Here is an 8,216-nt window from a genome sequence, read left to right on the forward strand (position 1 = left end):
TCAGTTAATAAAAATATAGAAAAAAAACATAGATGAATTAAATTTTTAAATAATAACTAAACAACTAAATCCTTCGTAAACTTCCCTTAACGCGTTTGTCTCGTTTGTCTACACCAAAGCTGAGCAAACAAAATGCTGCTATGAAAAATAAACTTAAAATCATTTTTAAAATACAAATCAATCCGCACATTTTCAATTCCGGGAAATGGATCGACCCATCGACACGCCACTCTCTGATCACCTGATTGAGCACAGACGGGCGACATAAAAAAGGGCAAATCCAAACAAGTGGACGAGTGCTAAAATCAGTCCTCAAAGCAGGGTTCTAGCGCAATGTGACGGGTGAGAGCATAAAAAAAGCCCCCCATAACCCATCGGAAAGGAAACAAACAGGCAGCAGCAAAAAAAGTGCAAGGTGTTAAGTACTTCAAAGGTGGAGGCGCGTGGCTTGAAGACTATAGAAACGCGACCTGGCACCCGCCCGAACGAGCGATCGATAACGATCGGAGGGAGGTCGAGTACACGCGATGGTCCGTTTCGCAACCAAGCCTTCTTTTCAGGCAAGCAACACCTTTAGGGTTTCCCCGTCTATCCTGCGTGGCTGCGAGCTGTGAAAGGGGTGCTGGACATTTCAGTGACTCCAAAAATAATCTACCAAAACCCCTTTACGACCGGGTCGGTCGGTGGGCGTACGGTGGGTGGTGGTGTCTTAGTCACCGTCCGGTCCGATCAGGTGACCGTGAAGGTGGCATGATGACCGATCACGTTCCGATCCGCATGGCAACGAACAAACGGTTCCTAACTGTCAATCTGTAAGTCACCGGCAAATCAACCGGCGTTACCCAGGCGCATCGAAAATCCGAGGCACGAGGTTTTGAAGCTTTTCCGGCTTTTTTTTTTTCTTGTTACCTGCCCTGCTTTTGTTTTCTTCAAACCACCTCCACCTTCAGACGAATGCAGTCTAGGGAGTAGAAAGAAAAAAAAAACACTTATAAAAGGCACACGAGCAATGGAACAATAAACCAATAGCCAACAAAACACACAAAAAATGGATCCACTTTGCCGAACAAACAGTTTTAACATTGGAGAAACACGATGACTAAGCGGGCCCGTGTTGCTCAGTGGCCCGTGAGCTGCAGCGGATGAGGTGACCATGAGGCGAATATTGCACATGCGTGCGGGGTCTATTAAAGCTGAGGATGTGACCAGTGAAGCAAAATGCAGTTGAGAAATATTGTTGCGAAGGAGGAATACTTCATCTTCCTACTCATTTGCAATATTTTAACCAGAAAGTTAGTGCATCATTTAAAAATACTGTCTTTAAATAAATGATCGATGTTTAAAGTAACGAGGCTTGTTCGTTTTCCGTCGAATAATCGTTAAATTTAACAGTTTTTTAAATCTTTTAAATCAATCCTTCTTCAATCGACGAGTACCTCGTATATCTGGTGTATCTTATCGGCCACTGGATTAGTCGCATCCGCCATAGAGTAATTACGTGGCAACATGCTTCAGCCTTACACCACAGCACCCATGCAAAGGCACAAGCCCCTGGAGGGCTTTGTCAACACGGATGTGGCCTACTGTAGTCACCCACCTGGAGGACAAGACCCTGAGCGTGTGTGAGACAAAATATTCACGGTCAAGGTGGACTAGATACAGAGAATGGTCGTGGGATGGTGGGGGTGAGGTGAACCGATGGGTGCGTTTTGTCAAACACATACGAAAAAAAAGACGTGCTAAACTAAACGAGGTGCCAGGTGACGTAGCCGGCGTTCGGAAGCTTGCTGACCCTGAAGGTTACGATACCCGGGAAGCTTGTTGTTCAGGGAGCGCTACTGATCCGGTGTGAATGGTTGTTTATCGCGCACACGGAGGGTTAGTAGTAGCTACGTGCAAGTGATCGCGTTTGTCTCGTCGCGAGGAAACCGGCATGCAGCGCTTACACCGCGCTTGAGGATGTTTTTATTGGACCGAGTTCGTCAGCGTTGAAGGTCATCCGGTTTTAGTGTGGCCTTCGAGCAAAGGGGCCAGGCTTCGTAGTAAAATTGGCACACTGATATCTTGCCATCTTGCCATCTTGCTGTGATGCTAACCACACAACAGCTGTCTGGGCGTCTGAAGTGTCAAGAAAATCTGTGCAGGCGGCATAAAAAAACAGTTTATATGACGGCTTGGCAACCAGCCCCTTTGGCACGTCCAGTTGGAAACAGCTGATGATGATGGCAGTCGGTGGCAGTTTTGCCTGCTCGTATGGCTGTGCAATAATTCTGGCTTATTGCATCAGCATTTGGCCGCTTCTAGTGTGCACACGTATCGACATCTAACCCGCTGGCACAAGGCATGCACGCGCAAACGGGTCCACACTTTCTAGCTTTGCCACGGAAAGGGATCGATTCTGTGTTGTTGTGCGTTCTGCGAGAAGCTGGCGAAAGCGAAAATTTTCTGCCAACTCTCCATCATGGATCGTGGATCGTTTCGGGTTGCATTTTCCAAGAAATTTTGACACCCCGCAACCAGCGACCACAAAAAAAAAAACAAGTTCACTACTCCCGGGGAACTTGGTGCCGGGCAGGAAACAGTCTGTTTTGAACGCCTGTTTGATTGCTTGCAGATTTTGATTTATTTATTTAGCATTTTTGTTGCTATTCCCACCAAACATGCATGTCGCATCGATCCGGGTGGTGGGGGGAAGGTTTTTTTTTCTATGTTGCAAGGCACCACAAAATAAATTTGCACACATCGACAGAAGAAGCTTACAAAATAACACTCTAAAAAATAACAATGAAACCGCACGAGGAAGTCAGTTGTTATGACTGCCGACATAGAACTGTTTTCCATTGGAATCGCGGTGTGCCATCTTCTAGAAGCTTCACAAATCGATAATTCGAAATCTACACCCAAGATGTATTGGGGGACAGAACTCCCAGTGACGACATCTTTTTCGAGTACGTCATCAACCCCTTCCGAAACATTGCTCTAGTGTCAAGTTACTAAACTACTAGAAGTGGCATCAACCACACATTTTTAGAATACGTTTACTGAAAGGTTTATACACTTGGCTTATTCATAATGATGCCTTTAGAAAATGGTTTTGTCTTATTATCATTTTGACTGTTTTCTTAGTAGCTTCCAGCACTTTGAAGAAGATTAAAGTAATGTGTAGGTACATTCTATAAAAAGCACATTGACGTCACTAATTGTCAGTTAATATAGCTGCGAAAAGACACAAATCCTGAGGCTTCTGAACACAGGCGTGAAAGAAAGAAAAAACCGGCCACATTAACGAGCAGCAAACTTGGCGAAAATAACAATTTTTAACACTACAAATTTCGGGAAGTGTTACCGCTCTGTTCTGTGTTCCCTTTGAAGACATCACCAGGCAATAGCACGTACTCCCATACACACCACACATACGCCTTGGTAAATAATTAGATTTTCCGCACTAATGAGATCACTCGCTTGGCGGCTTTCCGTCTGGCGGTGTTATTTTTTCCGCATTTTTTTTTCTTCTTCTGTCGTTTTACCTCTACTAGCGGCATGTTCTAAGCGTGGCTGTTCTTTTTTTTGTCTGCTGTTTTGCACTTAGAACGTTTGTTGCATATGTGGGTGTTCTTCCTTCTTTTTGTGATGTGTTTTTCTTTTTTAATACATCTGTTTCCTGCACCTTTCCATGTTTCTATCCCCACGCAGGGGTTCATCCGGACATGTCGCTGGGCAAAGTGTCTTTCGACGTTTTATGTGTGCCATACTTGCGTAAGTCGAGGTTGCAATTTCCCGTTTATCGCAATGGTCGTTTTTTCCCCCTCGAAGCGAAAGGGGAAGTACGGTTCGGTTGTAAGGTTTTGTGGATAAATTCGGCTCATATGCTTCATTAGTGTCAAAAATGAACACTTTCCTGAGTGACGCAGCAAGGGATAGGGAATGTTCCAAGATGACGAGTAGTGGGGCGATTAAAATTTGAGTACTCTTAGTACACGTTTGACGGTTGACGTTTGAAAGTGAATATCCAAGTTGCGAGATAAAAAGACCTTTTTATTTTAAATTGTAGCCTTTCGTCCGTAATTTCAACCGGTTTATTAATGTTCTAACAACTCCACTGATCGATCGTTAAGCTATTTTAAAAAAAGTCCTTAAAGCAACTCAAAGCTATTCTTATTTTCACGGTAGCATCTAAACGAAAATCATGCTTCGAATAAATCATTCTTCATATCTTCTTGATCTGCCAATTAGAAGTATCAAAATGGTGAATAAAATTGCCAACCTCACACAACTAGTTTCTTGAACATGTGTGCTGTTAACATTTCATTATCTAATTAATAGTCACATAGATAAAGAGCGCGATAGGCGACCGATGGAATTTTTTGTAGTATGTTTGACTCTACTTCTACCTCCCACGTCGTAAAATGCCCGGCAATTCTGTATCTCACATCTCTGAAGATAATCGTGAGCAGGAGGTTTTCGAAAGGCATCTGTCCCACTCCCAGACGGTCACCGAAGCGCACACTAGCGTTGACATCTTGCCAATGTTAATTAGCGTAAAACTTTCGCACACCAAAAAAACGGCACGTTTCTTTCACCGTAATCTGTGGGTTTTATGGGTGTCATTTGCGTATATGCCCAGAACCGTTTGATGAATAATCGTTCGATATCTGAGCGAGTTTAGAGGGTAGATTCATCGCACGAGATAGGGATTATTTTAGGTCGTGAGTTACAAATGGGAACTTTCACGATGACTATCCCGGAAGAAGGTGCTAATTCCTTCGCAAAATAGATTGGCACACACTCAACGGTGTTGCGATTGTTGCCATGTGTTCAAATGTCATTTTACGACAAGAAAGACGTTAAGTTTAAGATTGGGCCGTCAATGTGCCAATGTGTCACTTTGTTCTAAAAATATAGAACTCTCAATGTGTACTTCAATTCCATGCTAATAAAGAAATAACACTCATTGCAACGGGAATTCCTTGCAGGGTTCACAACACACAGCTGTATGTCACCTGTTTAATATCCCACGAAAAATCGGCTCCAACCACCGGTTACATCATTCGCATCGATATGCAGTTCTCGAACGAAAAACATTCTGATCCGATTGTTCAACCAAACGTGACTTTTTCACACATGAGCACGGGTTTTTCACGGGGTCGGACTGTTGGCAAACGCAAACTGTTCGCCACGAGATGTTTGCATCGGCTGCCTGGGACCCTACTTCACCGATGCTAATGAGACGTGTTTGTTGGATGATGATTTGGTACCAATTATCATGAATTACCGTGGAAATTTCCCTACCATCTGGAAGCTGCTGTCCGGTCGGTACCGGGTGTCGGTGTTTATCGTGGGAAGATATTGAATGTTGCTATAATTATCGTACCCGATGTATCATCTTGTGTAAATCCCGTGCATGTCCAGTCAGCTGTAAGGTTTGTTAGTTGATCAGCTGGTTACAATGAAGTGTACTGTATGGAAGAGTGCTAATAGAGTTGTGACAAGTGGCTTAACTTAGTACTAAAAAAGGGGTTGTGATAAGCATTTAGAAATTCTTGATGAAAGAGTTGTTGGTTAAAGGCTTTTAAATTATGCTAAGCTTGTCCACCGAACAAATTCGAAAAACACTACAGAAATACAATTTGAACCGATATTTAAAATAAACATAATAATACATGTTTTTCATTGAACATTGTGCTGATTCCCGTCCAACACCTAACCCTAAACATCGTCCTTAAAAATATAAGGGACGCAACCTTCCGAAAATACTAGGAAATAGTCCCGAGGAAACCCCGTAAGGAGTAACCTTGGAGCTGGCAAAAGACGAAAAATAAACCCTTCAGTCTACGGCACCATCCCATTTGATTACGTGTGCCAAGGTAGGAAACAGAAGCGCACGGAGGAATAACAACCGCAAGGCATTCCGATAAAAGAATAAACCAAGATCGACCAACGTCTCTAACCCTACCGAGGTGTGATTTTCAACACTTTACCCATCACCATGGTGGTTGGGTGTTGAAAGTATCGATCCCCCCCCCCCCCCTTTTCCCCCCTGCTTCCGTGCTGTTATTGGTGGTCATGTTGACAACCCTTGAAATCCCATCCTAACCATCGAACGATTCCGAAGCCGGCCGCAAGGCCACGGAACGATCGATCAGCAGCAGCAAACAGAACTCGTAAACAACATCGTGCGATGGCACGGCGTCTTATCGACACTACCCCTTCGTTCGTTACCCCCTCCTTCACCATTGCCTCAATTTCGATTTCACACAATTTTTATTTCAAACAAATCAATCGTTTTCGGGGATGTTTTCCTCTACCTTCGAGGTCCAATCTGACCGAAAATCCGATTTCGAAGTTGTTTGTTAGCCCGGTAAGTTCCCTGTGTGTACCGATGGTTGATTGGGGCTGGAGAGGGGCGAAGGGGCAAGTGTGTGGGGATGGGAAAATGGTCCAGCAATCGTTCGAAATAATGTGCGATTCGGCTGTTTACGCCTTCGAATGGTGAACGCTCGTTTGCTTCATGCGCATGTTGATGTTGGGGTGTTGTTTTGGAGATAAAAACATGTATTTTTTTTTACGAGAACGAATCTTTCAGTTCGATGGAGGAGCGTGTTTATTGGCAGGGTGGTGTAGTTGTTGCACGGTACAATGCTGGTAAATTTCTATTAGCAGCCCGGACACAGCTATCGATTTTCGTTGATATGTAAGGTGCAGTGATAAATTGTAAAAGTGATGGGACAAAAACAAAATAAACGAAACGACGAAAGGGAAATGTCAATTAACTAAAAGAAGAAATGACACCAACTGAAAGAAGGACTTTAAAACTAGAAGTTTAATACTAGACATCGTGATTTGTTAGGAAGAATTTGATAGAAAGAGAATACTACAATTAATGGTGGTAGTAGTGATAGTGGTAGTAGTACAAGTGGTCAGTAGGTTACAAAGATACTTAACAAAATTTCAAAGTCAAATTTCAAAATATTTAACGGTAGACTTAATTACCTCAATGAAAGTGTTACAGCAGTGTTGAATTTATTTATTTCATTAAGTATTTTATTGGATTTCGGAAGATTGAAGATTCGGACATTAATTTAAGATATAGAAAAAACATTTGAACATTTCCGAAATTTAATAAGCTTCATGGGAATTACAAATTAACTCCACAAAGATGATCAAACAAAGACAATGTATTCGTAAGCTGCTCCAAAGGGCACGTAATGTACCACGCCAGCAAAGTGATATGGACTGTAAACCTGTGTCCTTTTTCTTTTATTTTTCCTACAAAAAACAAAGCATACCTGCACCAGTAACAATGTAATGGAAAATCCCATCGAATTGTACGGTAACGTTTTATCGAAAGCAACCAACCCGATACTTTCGGACGTGACATGCGGACGATAATTTTTGTTTAGTTTATTCAATGTAGCACGGAAAACACGAACGTGGCGCCATATTTGTGTCTGTTCAGGGTTGGGTGTGTGGGTGCAAAGATTAAGAGAATTTTTCCCACCCATAAGCTGTGCTGCATTACGGAGCAGTATTTACATAGCGCTCTTTCATCCCGTCTGTTATCATTTCCTTCATTCGCCGATTTCTTTTCGCGGATGGGTTGGAGTACATTTCCCATCGAGTGCACTGCCACTTTTCTACACCAAAGGATAACCGTATAATCCTTCAGCAAAGGCTTACTTTGAGTGGGTTTGGAAACGAATAGACTGGTTAAAAGGAGCGATGGTAGCTGGCGTATTTTTTCCGCGTGCGTGCTGCATTTTACGTCGAGCAGTCTTGACGCTAATCCGGAAAGGATAACGGGTTGTTGTGTTTTTTGTTACATCCTTGGCGTTTTTAAATTTATTTTTTTCTAAAAGGACTCAAGAGCTCTTTACTGGAAATGGAGTATGAGTGTGAGTTAGGTAGTCAGCGAGATACTGTTAAAAAACTCAAAAGCAAGTAAAGAAAACCGATTCATCCCATCTAACCGTCTAGAATTGAGTTGGAAAAATCATTCCATTACAAAAAACCGACAAACCCATCACTCTTGTTTGACTGCTGTAAGCTTCCTCAGTGTTGAATTACAATCCAGTTTTTTTTCTACCGTAGCTTCTTTGCGTCGAAATCAAATCTGAAAACAAACTTCAAGTTCGGTTATAGCGCGGTTGGATGGATTGCCGGTTGGGCAGCAAATTCCACCGATTATCTAAATTACAATAACGCTTTGCATGTGCGTG

This window comes from Anopheles marshallii, chromosome 2 (assembly GCF_943734725.1).
Source record: "Anopheles marshallii chromosome 2, idAnoMarsDA_429_01, whole genome shotgun sequence".
NCBI classification, from domain to species: Eukaryota; Metazoa; Arthropoda; class Insecta; order Diptera; family Culicidae; genus Anopheles; species Anopheles marshallii.